General features: G+C 36.4%; 1 protein-coding gene across 10 annotated transcripts in view; it reads right to left on the bottom strand.

Moving 5' to 3' along the window:
- The window catches only part of LOC106091060 (protein TANC2), a 322,527-nt gene extending 309,129 nt beyond the window's left edge, over positions 1–13,398 (bottom strand). For 5 of the 10 annotated variants that reach the window (XM_059361048.1, XM_059361042.1, XM_059361051.1 and 2 more), the window contains exon 1: positions 13,199–13,398. The gene's annotated coding sequence lies outside the window, so the exon portion shown is untranslated. The other 5 variants (XM_059361043.1, XM_059361050.1, XM_059361045.1 and 2 more) reach the window with 4 other exon arrangements.
- Between the last annotated feature and the right edge of the window lie 207 nt (positions 13,399–13,605).

The raw sequence follows: 13,605 nt of genomic DNA, 5'->3' as shown, positions 1-13,605 counted from the left end.
AGTTTTAAGAGGAGCATACACACTTTTATTACACGTTTTTTTTATTTTCTTTAAATTTCAAAACTTACTACAGCTTTCCAAGAATTATTATAACTTTAATTTCAACAGAATACAAGATATATGATAAAGATACATTTAACTGTTTTCAAGTTTCTTCAATGTATTTTCGTTGGATCATTATTATGGTATAGGGATTTTTTTTTCTTTGAAAAAATTAAAGAAAATTCAAACCTTTTTTCCATAAATTTTCATAAAAATCAATTAAAACATTTGGTATATTTGCCTGCTCAGTTGTCATAATTGCCATTTTTTTTTTTTATTTTACGGACAGAGGAACAAGCAGCCAGCCACAAGTGTTCACTGCCTGTCCTACTACTGTCTCTGATGTTTATCATTTTTTAAACATACAAATAATTCAATATTCATAATTTTTTCTTCAATTTTTATGGGGTTGGCTTCAATTGAAGGCTAATGTATTTTTGTTGTTTAAATTTCTCTGCTAGATAATCATCTCTGGGCTCCGTGTGCACACACACACACACACGCAATTTTGTCTGGCTGATCTGTTTGAATCTAAGAATTATTCTATCGTCACCATATTTGTTTTCATCATTGATTTGCTTTTTATTTTTTCCCCTTGTAGTCGTTTTGTCGTGTCTCCAACTCTCATGACAATTGCCACAATCATCACAATTTTCTTTCATAAAATTAAATTTTTAATGCTTTCATATTTTTCATGCGTTTATTGCGGTCTAGATTAAAGATTTCAAATTGAGATCGTTTGGTATTGAAATTTCTTAAAATTTAGCACGTCTCTCAATGAGGAAGTAAATTAAAGGTAAATAATTTTGACAGTGACCTTTTCATGATGTTATGGTTAATGAATTTTCGTTCTTATGGAGTGTTGATAATCGTTAATTTAAAATTATTTGAAGGCATGAAAATATGAAGAATATTCGGATTAGTTTGAAATAGTGCCGCCCCAAGTTGGGCGCCAATTAAGTATATTGTATGGTTTATATAGGTATTTATATATAGCGGTAATAGCTATTAGCAACGTGAAGAACAGCTATACGACCATAATTAATTAAATTTTATTTGCTAAGACTGTTTTGTGAAAATAAACCCAAGTTGGGCGCCAGTTTGGGACAAATAAATTTAACACCTCATTATTTTTACCTAATGTTATTAAAACCATAGATTGAGAATTTAAAGTGCTTTTGCCAAATATGGCTCATAATTATTTGTAGGGAAAAAAAATTTTGGGAAAAACTACAATATTCCCAACTTGGGCGCCAGTTTGAAATAAAGGGTGATTTTTTTGAGGTTAGGATTTTCATGCATTAGTATTTGACAGATCACGTGGGATTTCAGACATGGTGTCAAAGAGAAAGATGCTCAGTATGCTTTGACATTTCATCATGAATAGACTTACTAACGAGCAACGCTTGCAAATCATTGAATTTTATTACCAAAATCAGTGTTCGGTTCGAAATGTGTTCATTCACCGTAACGTTGCGTCCAACAGCATCTTTGAAAAAATACGGTCCAATGATTCCACCAGCGTACAAACCACACCAAACAGTGCATTTTTCGGGATGCATGGGCAGTTCTTGAACGGCTTCTGGTTGCTCTTCACTCCAAATGCGGCAATTTTGCTTATTTACGTAGCCATTCAACCAGAAATGAGCCTCATCGCTGAACAAAATTTGTCAAAATTTGAACACATTTCGAACCGAACACTGATTTTGGTTCGAAATGTGGGTACACAAGTACACATTCGTTTTTATTGCATTATAAAAATAAAGAGATGGAGGATGAAAGTAGCTTTTTTAAAATGTTACTCTTTAAAAATAAACTGTAACTTTACCTATGTTGAGAAAGTTTAACCCACGTTGTGCGCCAGTTCGACACAAATATCTTGCATGTACTCAATTATGATGTATTTTTTTGAAATCATAAACTGAACTTACTATTATCAAATAAATATTTTTTGAAGTACTTTGATGAAGAATTAAAAAATCCCATGCACGTCGGACGCCAAATTCTAGTATTATTTCCTTTACATCTGAATTTGACTCATTTATGTCAAAAACCAGTAAGGAAAGGCAAACGTCGGGCGGTGCCGACGTTATAATACTCTACATCTACCCTATAGGTACAAAGTGGGAGCGATATATCTAATTGTGAACCAATTTTCATGGACCCTGGCGGATGTTTTCAGATGGATTATTAAACAATCCCTATCAAATTTGGGCAAATATATTCAAACTGTAATACATACGGTTGACAAATTACAGCATTATTGTAAAATACCTCAAAATCTGACGAACAAATATGTATATGGGAGCTATATCTAACTCTGAAACGATTTCGACCAAACTCAGCAGATATTGTAGCACTTTATTGCAATATCTCTCAAAATCGGACGAACATATATATGGGAGCTATATATATAAATCATGTTATGATATCTAACAACTGTGCAAAGTATGGTTCAAATCGGTTCATAACCTGATATAGCTGTCATAAAAACCGATCTTGGGTCTTGACGTCTTGAGCCTCTAGAGGGCGCAATTCTTATCCAATTTGCATGAAATTTGGCACGACGTGTTTTGTTATGATATCCAACAACTGTGCCAAGTATGGTTCAAATTGGTCCATAACCTGATGCAGCTGTCATATAAACCGATCTTGGGCCTTGATTTTTTTCAGCCTCTAGAGTGAGCAATTCTTATCCGATTGGAATGAAATTTTGCACAACGTATTTTGTTATGATATCCAACAACTGTGCCAAGTATGATTCAAATCGGTACATAACCTTATACAGCTGTCATATAAACCGATCTTGGGTCTTGACGTCTTGAGCCTCTAGAGGGCGCAATTCTTATCCGATTTGAATGAATTTTTGCACGAAGTATTTTGTAATGATGTCCAACAACTGTGCCAAGTATGGTTTAAATCGGTTTATAACATGATATAGCTGTCATATAAACAGATCTGGGGACTTGACTTCTTGAGCTTCTAGAGGGCGCAATTCTTATCCGATTTGGCTGAAATTTGGCATGACGTATTTTATTCTAACTTTAAACAACTGTTTCAAATAAGGTTCAAATCGATTCATAACCTGATATAGCTGCCATATAAACCGATCTGCGATCTTGACTTCTTGAGCCTTCAGAGGTCGCAATTATTATCGATCTCTCTCTATTTTACTTCTTGAGTCCCCAAAGGGCGCAATTCTTATTCGAATTGGCTGACATTTTACACAGGTCTCCAATATATAATTTAATTGTGGTCCAAACCGGACCATATCTTGATATCGCTCTAATAGCAGAGCAAATTTTTCCTTATATCCTTTTTTGCCTAAGAAGAGATGCCGGAAAAAGAACTCGACAAATACGATCCATGGTGGAGGGTATATAAGATTCGGCCCGGCCGAACTTAGCACGCTTTTGCTTGTTTTCTTTTTTTAAGAAACAGTGCCCTACGCTTGTGCGCCAGAAGCTGTATGATAACGACTATGGTTTAAATATTATTTCATGTATTATAACTTTATTTACTAGGTTCATTATAGTACATATACTACGAAGTTCACCATTGACACGATTCTCCTTAAATGGTAGCGAGAATACCAATGCATTGTTCAAAGGTAGTTAACCACTCACTAAATGCTAGCAAGCGGACTTGCGCCGGACACGGCGCAAGTCCGCCTTTGACGCTGAGCGCCTTGGTTCGAATCCTGGCGAGTGCATCAGAACAATTTTTCAGCAGTGGTTATCCCTTCTTATGATGGCGCCATGCACGGAAGCCAGGTAAAAGCTTCTCCCCAAAGAGGTACCGCACAGCAGCACGCCGTTCGAATTCGGCAATAAACAGAAGGTCCCTTATCATTAAGCTTAAACTTGAATCGGACCGCACGCATTATATATGAGAAGATTGCCCCTGTTTCGTTTGTTGTTCGCCTTGTAACACTTTTCTATAAGAAAAACACTGACCTTTCGCAATTGGCTAACATTTGAATCGATAGGAACGAAGTTGCAACACTACTGCTGGAGTCGACAATTCCTGGTCGATAAAATCACTATAAACATTACAGGTTGCAAAGGGCCAGTTCCATTAAACCAAAAGTTTGCATTAAAATGTGTTATGACTGAATAAATATCTCCCAATTGCTTGTGGCCTGCATTGGGCGCCAGTACGAAAAAAGTCGAAAGAGACCACATTACCACAAATAAGATAGTGTTTTTACTTAATAAGAATAGCAGTTCAATGAAGCCTTTCGAACTCGGTTCTCAATCCCATGACAGCCGGTTGTACGTTCCGGATTGACCCGATAGAATCCTTCATCGGCAAGGGCTACTTCCTCTCTGTACCACAACAACAACTCGGTTATCTATAAAAGGGCCCTTGTGCTAAGAGCTAAAAATTAAATCAGACATTCATCATGCAATGAGAAAAGCTTGCCCTCTGCTCCATAATGGAATAGTCGTGGGGTCAGTTTGCTACAACTAAAAATCTCCCAATAACAATTGAAAAATTTGTGGTAGTTAAAAGGATATGATACGAAGAAAGAATCAATTGAAATGCATTAGCAAGGCATCATGGTTGAACAAAATACTCTCTAAGGAAGGCACTAGTGAGGCAATTTGGTTGCTTAAAGCCCTCTTTAAGCACTCCAGTGCGAATAGCTTAATGATTGTCTTTTGCCCCAGGTTGGGCGCTAGTTGCATGAGACTCAAAGCCTTACAAAAATAATTGAACAATTTCTGGTAGTTATAAGGAATTGATACGAAGAGAGGCACGGCCACTGAAACTACTTAATTTGAAGCCATTTTTGTTTTGGATATGTTCAGTTTTAATACCATCAGACATGCGTCTGAATTGGAAGCCACCAGCAAGGTATCTTGGTTTAGCAAAATGCTCTCTTAGGGCCCAGCACGCCAAGGAAAGAACTCTTGAGGCATCTTGATTGCTACAAGTGCTGTTTATGTATCCCCGCACTCCTAGCTTTCTGATTTCTTGTAACCCCGAGTTGGGCGCCAGTTGCATGAGACTAGCTTTCCTAGCTTTCTGATTTCCTGTAACCCCGAGTTGGGCGCCAGTTGCATGAGACTAAAAGCCTCCCCAAAAATAATTAAAAATTTCTAGTCATACAATCATACATGCGTCTGCATTGAAATGCACCGGCAAGGCAGCATGGTTCAGCAAAATGCACTGTTAGGGTCCCAGCATATAAAGAAAAGCAATAGTGAGGCAACTTGATTGCTCTAAATCGTCTTTAAGCACTCGTAGCTTTTTGATTGCTTGTTGCCCCGGGTTGGGAGCCAGTTGTATGAGACTAAAAGACTTCCCAATGTAATTGAAACATTTTTGGTAGTTTATGGAATTCATACGACTTGAGATACTTAGTTAATGAAAATATACTACTAGCCGTCATTTTTGATTGGGTTAAGTTCCTTTGTGAAACCAACGTGCATGCCCCTGACTTGGAAGAAACTAGCAAGTCACCTTGTTTGAAATAAATGCTTTCTAGAAGGCCCAGCCTACCTGGGACGGCACTGGCAAGGCATCTTGATGGGTCAAATTGGTCTATGAGCGCCAAGCATTGTCTAGATTCTGATTGCTTATTGCCCCGAGTTGGGCGCCAATTGGATAAAACAAAACACCTAAAAAAAAGTAATTCCCATTTGGTTGGTAGCTATAAGAAATTGATACAAAGAGAATCGGACCATAACTTGATATAACTCCAATAGCGTAGAAATTCTTTTCGTTTATCCTGTGACTTCCTTAAAAAAGAGTTACCGGGAAAAGAACTCGACAAATGAGATGCATGGTGGAAGGTATATAAGATTCAACCCAGCGGAACTTAGCACGCTTTTACTTGTTATTGCTCAATATGCTCTATAAGCACATTCGCACCAGCAGAGTTAGTGGAATTTCTGATGAAGTCCCATTTTCCCGGCAGGAGTTCGGAGATCACATTACCGCATTACTTACAGCACCTGGCTTCGCGGTTGTCTCATAAGAGATATTATCGATGAAAATAAGAAAGTGCGGGTGGTTGGTCATTTAAATTAATTAAAATTAATGAGGAAATTTGCTTCGATTTGGAGTTTTTAATTCTTCTATTCCGACTTTTAGTATTTGACTTTGCTCATTGCTGAAGCTTCTTGAGGTTGAGACGATCGAGCACTTGTTTTTTTCATGTCCGGGTATTACAGTGGCACAGGCTCTGCAGTTTGGTTGTTTTTGGTTCTTCCCCGATTTTGGTGATTCTGCATTCAAGTCGGACAAGTTCTGGAAGGACACACGATAATATCCTCCAAGCGGAGGGTCATGCGAAGTACTAATTGGTATACACGCTGAGTAGAAACATTGCTTTGAGTGGAAGTTTGTTCCTTAGAGGGATATATGGGGGCTTATTGGATATGCATTTGCTTCCTACCCCATTCTTCTATTTCTTTCTCTCGCATCTGTGTCTGATGCAAGTACTGGCACTTTTGTCCCCACTTCACTATGAGTCAGTTCACCTTGCTCATGGGTTACCCATTCAAGCTAAACCTAAAGAGGCGGATTAGCATCATTCGCCATGCTAAGAAAAAAGAAATTGTTTACATTTCATTAAATATTAAACTCTTTTAAACAGAAGCCCCTCACTGGGCGCCAGTTTTCTTCTTTTATGTTTCTCCAAGCATAAATTACAATATATCCAATAAATTTTTATATCAGACTTGTGATCTAGATACACATTCTACGAAAGTCTTTCAAAAATTTGAATATTTATTCAATGGCATCCCGGGCTTAGCACCCTATCATCATCATAATCTGCGCATATAAAATCATATTGGAAAGTTTTCAATTAGTTAACCAAGCCACTGTAACTATAGGAAGATGTCGCTACCGCTTATCTTCAACCATTTCAATGCTAATGTTTCACTTGAGTTAATTTCTTGGGTTTCGGTTACTTTGAGTTCGATTTCGTTTCATCATTGGACCATGTATGCAATTACAACTATTTAATGTCAAGCTATGCGCGCCACGCTATGTGGCGGCATGGCGTGAACCATGTTTTCAATTCAATTCTCACTTCTGTGCGTATAAACAAAAGAAAGGAAAAGTCTTAACCGAAACTGTTCAGCATAGAATTGAATATTAAATTAGAAATTATGGAAATTGAGGTTTCTTTGGATATTTCTAAGCGAACAATTTATTCAAGAATGGCTGTATAAATTATTCTAAAATCAGATTGGTTTTCAATAGATTTGTATGGAAAGAGAAATAGAAAACAATGGATAAATTGTGTAAACAATGGTTATAGAAATTTTTCAACAACAGCATATCGACAGCATTGCTAGGCAGTTGGTGGGCTAAGCTACTCATTAAAGCAAATGACAACAACTCGATGTGAATAATGTTATAAAAAGTCTACGTAATTATAATGAAAAAAAAAAAAAAAAAAATACACACCAACAACTCAAACACATTTATCAACGACAATTTATTACGTATATCGTGTATAGTGCACCTCTCACGTTTCATAAACCAAATGGTCTGCGCTTTCTGATCTTTGTGTGCAACTTGCTAGACTGTCGGTAATCTGGAAAACTTTGACCTCATGATAAACTAACTAACAAACTGCCTTTCACATTAAACATTTAAATAACATTTTGTTATTATATACAGAGTGGAGTGTGATATATTAAAATGTGATTTATAATGAAATTATAAAATTTTAATTGCGCTAGTTTAGAGGACAAAGACAAAGTGGATTGACAAGGCAGTAGTTTAAGGAGAAGACAGCTGATGGAATGCAAAGCAGTTTGTTTATGTAGCAAAAGAGCTAATGTATAAACAACTCCATTATGGGTGCTGATCTATTTAAGAACTAAGGGAAAAATAGGTTTGCTTTGATTTTGTGCTAAAACTTATTCAGCTCTACATAATTTTCCTACAAATTTTGAATAGGTGGCAAACCCACGTTGGGTGCCAGATTTTTTTGATGAACCATAGGATTTGAATTTAACACCCTACGGATATCTTGATTGAAATTTGACTTTATGTAAAACGTTTCCAGGGACAACTTTAACTTTTTCTGCAACCCCACGTTGGGCGCCATGTTTACAACGAAAACCCCCATTTAATATTGAGCAAGTAAGAGCATGCTAAGTTCGGCCAGGCCGAATCGTGGGAACCCACCACCATGGATTCTGCTTAAAATTTATACAAAACAAATCTAGTTGTGGGGCATAATTTTATTCTACATAGCAAACGAAAATGGATGATCGAGAGACCGGTTTACATGGCAGCTATATCAGGTTATAGACTGATTTCGACCGTATTTGGCACAGTTGTTGGAAGTCTGTGCCAAATTTCAGCATAATAGAACAAAAATTGCGGCTTCTGAGGACTCAAGAAGCCAAATCGGGAGATCGTTTTATATGGGAGCTATATCAGGTTAAAGACCGATTTGAAATCATCACAAAACACCACATGAAAAATTTCAGCCAAATCGGACAAAAATTGCGGCTTCCAGGAACTCAAAAAGTCAAATCGGGTGATCGGTTTATATGTCTAAATCTGAAGCGATATGGCCCATTTGCAATCCCCAATGACCTACATTAATATAAAGTATCTGTGCAAAATTTCAAGCGGCTAGCTTTACGCGTTCGTCCTCTATCGTGATTTCAGCAGACGGATGGACGGATATGGCTAGATCGACTTAGAACGTCGAGACGATCAAGAACATATGTACTCTATGGGGTATTCGATGAATATTTTGAGGTGTTGCAAACGGAATGACTAGATTAGTATACCCCCATTCTATGGTGGTGGGTATAAAAAAGAATTTGTGTTTGTTTGCTTGATCCGTATAGACTCAAAAACAGTTGAAGGTTGGTCTGGAAGAAAACCTAGGCTATAAAATTTTTATACCCTACACCATTACTGTGGTACAGGGTATTAGAACTTAGTGCATTTGTGTTGTAACACCCAAAAGGAAGAGAGATATACCCATTGATAAGTATACCGATCGACTCGGAATCACTTTCTGATTCAATTTAGCTATGCCCGTCTGTCTGACCATGTTAATTTGTGTACAAACCACAGGTCGCAGTTTTCATCCGATCGTCTTCAAATTTGGTATAGGCATGTTTTTCGGCCTAGAGACGAAGCCTATTGAAATTGGAAAAAATCGGTTCAGATTTAGATATAGCTGTCATATATATGTTCGTCCGATTTGCATTAATAATGCAAAAAATGGTCATTTCTTAACAGGTTCTCTTGAAATTTAGCAAGAAGGATTTTCTAATGATTTTCTAATATATATATATATATATATATATATATATATATATATATATATATAGATATATATATATATATATATATATATATATATATATATATATATATATATATATATATATATATATATATATATATATATATATATATATATATATATATACAGGGTGGCTGATGAATATTGCTACAATGATGAATATTGCTACATTTTTTTTTCGGTGTATGGAATACATTTTTCTTTTATTCATGTTAAATTAAATTATTAAATTAATTATTAAATTATTATTAATTAAATTAATTAATTAATTAATTAAATTAATTATTAAATTATTATTATTAAATAGAAAAAAAGTTATTACATTTTTTTTTGGTAGCGGCTTTCATCAGCCACCCTGTATATATATATATATATATATATATATATATATATATATATATATATATATTGACCAATCTTTCCAAAACTTTGTACAACGCTTCCCTCCATGACCTATTCTCTCAAAATTTGACAGGAAGGATTTTCTAATGTCTTTTAATCTGACTGGTGAATTTCATACAAATCGGTTCAGATTTATGCATAGCTGCCGTATATGTATTTCGCCCGATTTTCACTTCTAGGGTCCATCAAAATTGATTCGGAATTAGATATAGCTCCCACTTTCTACCTTCAGTGTATTTGTAGGGTATAATAAAGTCGGCACCGCCCGACTTTTTTCTTTCCTTACTGGCTTGATATCGGAAGGGGAACGGACCCTCCCCCTTACCCCAATAGTACGACCTAAAAACTAAAAGTGTTTCGATCGGGACAACATGGGACTCAAATAAAAGTCTTTCAGAAATAGAGCACGAATTTCGCATTAAAAATTGGGTTAAAAAAACTGGGGGCCGCCCCAACCCCAAAACCCCCCTAAAATGGGTTTATTGGACGATCATGACAATATGGGACTCAAACGAAAGGTTTTCGGAAGTAGACTACGAATATGGTTAGGAAGGGGGCGAACACTCCCCCGTAAGCCCAAAAACATCATCCAAAATCAAATGAAAGGAAGAGTAGAATACGAATATGGTATTGAAAAATGAGTCCAAGTACCCAGGAAGGCGCCCTAACCCCAAAACTTCTCCAAGCAGACAAATTGAACGGCCATATCAATATGGGGCTCAAATGAAAGGTATTCGCGAAAAGACTATAAAACTGGCATACAAAATCATGTCGAAGTATAGGATGGTCATCACACCAATTTTGGGTTTAAACGAAAGGTATTTGGGAGAAGAGCACGAATTTGACATGCATATTTGAGTGAAATGTTTGTGGTACCATCCCACCCCCAAAAAGCTCTCCCCCTCAAGTGGATGTATAGACCAGTCATGACAATATAGGGCTCAAATGAAACAGGACTTTACCGACTATGGTAATATGAGGCTCATATAAAAAGTATTTGAGAGTATAGCACGTAGATTATTTTGAATTTAAGAGCCAAGTGTGTGGGTGGCCACCTCACTCCCAAAATACACACTAAGACAAATTTACCCACTACAAAATAGAAGTCAAAAAAGGCTTTATTTGTTTACATGACTTTTATTCATGCGATAGAACCTCACAAATGTCACCAATATTAGGAGAGGAAAACTACCATTTCAAAATTTTTCCAATGATCTCGCCAGGATTTGAACCCACGTATAGGCGGACTCACTTATCTCTGTGCTTCAATGACACGAATTCGATATCCACATTCGGGGCGAAATGTCCCCATCTTAAAACTCTACCAAAACAAGACTAATATATCGACCATTGCAATATAGGGCTCAAATAAAAGGTATAACGGTGAAAACAGAATGGGCGCGTTGAGCTTTGTTTTGAGTGTCGCGTTGGAAAATGCAACTCTGCAAATGCACCACAAAAGCAACGCGCAAAATTAAAAAAAAAAATTGTAACTTTGACGCCTAAAAAAACTGTTGACATATGGCGACACAGAATGACGCTCGATTTCAGTTGAAAATTATTTAACTTTTGCGTATTGCTTTTGTGGGATTTATTTGCATGGTTGCATTTTCAACGCAACGCTCAAAAATGGGCCAAATTGAAAATGGGCCAAATAGGTCCATGTTTTGATAAAGCTGCCATATAAACCGTTCTTGGGTCTTGACTTCTTGAGCCTCTGGAGGGCGCATTTCTCGTCCGATTTGACTGAAATTTTGCACGTGGTGTTTTGGTATTACTTCCGATTTGCGCCTCTAGAGGGTGCAATTCTTATCCGATTTGACTGAAATTTTGCACGGGGTGTTTTGGTGTCAATTTTAACCTCTGTGCCAAGTACGGTTTAAAGCGGATAATAATCTGGTATAGCTGCCATATAAACCCAGATCTTGGATCTTGACTTTTTCAACCTCTAGAGGGTGCAATTCTTAACCGATTTTGCATGAGGTGTTTTGCTATGACTTTCAACAACTGCGCTAAGTATGGCGCAAATCAATACATAACCTGAGATAGCTGCCATATAAACCCATCTGGGATCTTGACTTCTTGAGCCCCTAGAGGGCGCAGTTATTATCCAATTTGGTTGAAATTTCGAACATCGGCTTCTCCCGTGATCTTCAATATAAGTATTTAATACGGTCTGGATCGATCTTTGGCTTAATACAGCTCTCTTATAAACCCATCTCCCGATTTTGCTTCTTGAGCCCCTACAAGGCGCAATTCTTATCCGAATGGACTGAAATATTACACAATGGCTTCTACAATTCACTTATGGTCCAAATCGAACTACAATTTGATATGGCTCCGATAACAAAACAGTTCTTATTCATTATTCTCGCAAAGAACTCGACAAATGCTATCCATGGTGGAGGGTATATATAATTCGACCCTGCTGAACTAAGCACGAGTTTACTTGTTATTCATGATTTTAACCTTAGTGTTGTTTCTTTTATTTTTCACAATAATTCTATTCACTATTTTCCAAAATTTTTTAAAATTTGTTTCTCCAATTTTTGTGTTTTTTTTTTTGGTTTACATTTTTTTTTTAATTTATTTCATTAATAACTTTTTTATTTAACTGCTTAGTGGTCATCTTTTTGATTTTCCCTTCAGTCATCTGTCAAATTTGGCAGGTTACTGAGAAAACGTAGCTTAAAAAAAAAACAAACATGATTTTGATTGATGCACACGCTTGATTGCATTTTATTCTCACGAATGACCAAAGCACACAAACATTTGCACATACATGAATGAAACATAGATTTGTAGGCATGAGTTGGCTATTAAATTTGTAAACTTTTATTTTATGCTCATTTTAAAAGCATTATTAAATATTTTGCTGCGTAGGGGCATATATCCAATGTGGGTAATCCAGTTATGTTTGCTTGTAAAACATTTTAATCCAATTTATTTGAGTGGGTTTCATACTCTAACACACACACACACACACACAGCGAATCCCAAAAGAGAGGGGTTGTCATAGGCGGCCGAATTATTAGATTGGCAATTATGTCAACTTTAAGACTCTCTCTCTCTCACTCTCTTACAGCCTCTCTCTCTCCTGCCCTCTCACAAAAATAAACATTTGTTTGCCACATTTCCTGAGTTTAGCAAACTGTTATGCTTTTGCAAATACTAACACTAAACACACACTTAAACGGAAGGCAAACATTTTCAGCCCTTTCAATAGTAGAATATAAATTTGTTTAAATGAATAATAATATCAAATTCTTGTTTTATAATAAATTCACTTTTTAGAAACTATTGTATGAAACGAACACTTCATTGGTTTTCTTTCATTCGTATTTAATATTTCACCATTCTTTATATATATTGTGAAATAGAATTTTTAATTAAATTTTCTTTTGATTATGTTATTTAGTTATTGAACACAAAGTTTCCGTTAGCCAACCATACATCTTAGCGATTGTAATACCGCTCACTATACACGAGTTATTCATTACCCCGCTCGCTCACATTAAAAAGAAACAACTAAAACATTTCTTTCAATCGATCGTTTTGTTTTGTTCTGCATGGCAAGCGGGCGGTGGGGCCGGCACTTAGACCACACAATATTCGATTATCCGTAACCACGTTGTTTAAGCTCAAACTAACATTTCGTACTGACAGCCAAAGAAGCGAGTGAGCAAACGAACGACAACATACGGGTTTATTTTCAGTGAGCGTATAACACACAACACTGGCATACACGGTGAGTTAAGCTGAAACACTCAGCAGGGCAGCTCAAAACAACAACACTAACCCATACACACTGCCATGTACAATACATACAAAAGCAAAGCAAACAACTTCAACAAGTGTTT

Source organism: Stomoxys calcitrans, chromosome 1, assembly GCF_963082655.1.
Source record: "Stomoxys calcitrans chromosome 1, idStoCalc2.1, whole genome shotgun sequence".
NCBI classification, from domain to species: domain Eukaryota; kingdom Metazoa; phylum Arthropoda; class Insecta; order Diptera; family Muscidae; genus Stomoxys; species Stomoxys calcitrans.
Note: the sequence above shows the minus strand (reverse complement) of the source record. Positions and strands in the feature narration are given on the sequence as shown.